This window comes from Hyaena hyaena, unplaced genomic scaffold, assembly GCF_003009895.1.
Source record: "Hyaena hyaena isolate Hyena2069 unplaced genomic scaffold, ASM300989v1 scaffold_512, whole genome shotgun sequence".
NCBI lineage: Eukaryota > Metazoa > Chordata > Mammalia > Carnivora > Hyaenidae > Hyaena > Hyaena hyaena.
In genome coordinates, this window is record NW_024081143.1 from 1,272,861 (window position 1) to 1,273,296 (window position 436).

At 41.5% G+C, this 436-nt stretch overlaps 1 non-coding gene across 1 annotated transcript; it reads right to left on the reverse strand.

Annotated features, from left to right (window-relative positions):
• Positions 1-56: 56 nt before the first annotated feature.
• LOC120247294 lies at positions 57-163 on the reverse strand. The gene has a single exon (XR_005532253.1). It is a non-coding gene; the product is annotated as a U6 spliceosomal RNA (small nuclear RNA).
• Positions 164-436: the final 273 nt, after the last annotated feature.

The following is a 436-nucleotide window of genomic DNA, read 5'->3' on the forward strand; positions in this document are numbered from 1 at the left end:
TTCCCCCCTTCTTCTCCCCCTTGGTCCTCCGTCAAGTTCCTCCTAATCCTCCTATAAAAAATATGGAACGCTTCACGAATTTGCGTGTCATCCTTGCGCAGGGGCCATGCTAATCTTCTCTGTATCGTTCCAATTTTAGTATATGTGCTGCCGAAGTGAGCACCGGACCTGTCTTATCTCAGAAACTTTCACATTTCTTTTTTCCCCTAGAAGGCTTTTTGTTCAGAGACCAACATGCTTCTATCTTTCACATGGCTTCAGATATGCCTTTAAACGGTTTGTTCTTTGAAAGGCTTCCCTAATCACCTTATACAAACCAGCACACTGCTCTGATACTCTGAAGTTTTCCTGCCAGGGTTTGTTTTTCTATAAAACACTTGTCATTAACTGATAACTTATGTAGCCTTACATCTGTTTATATTTGTGTCCATCCATT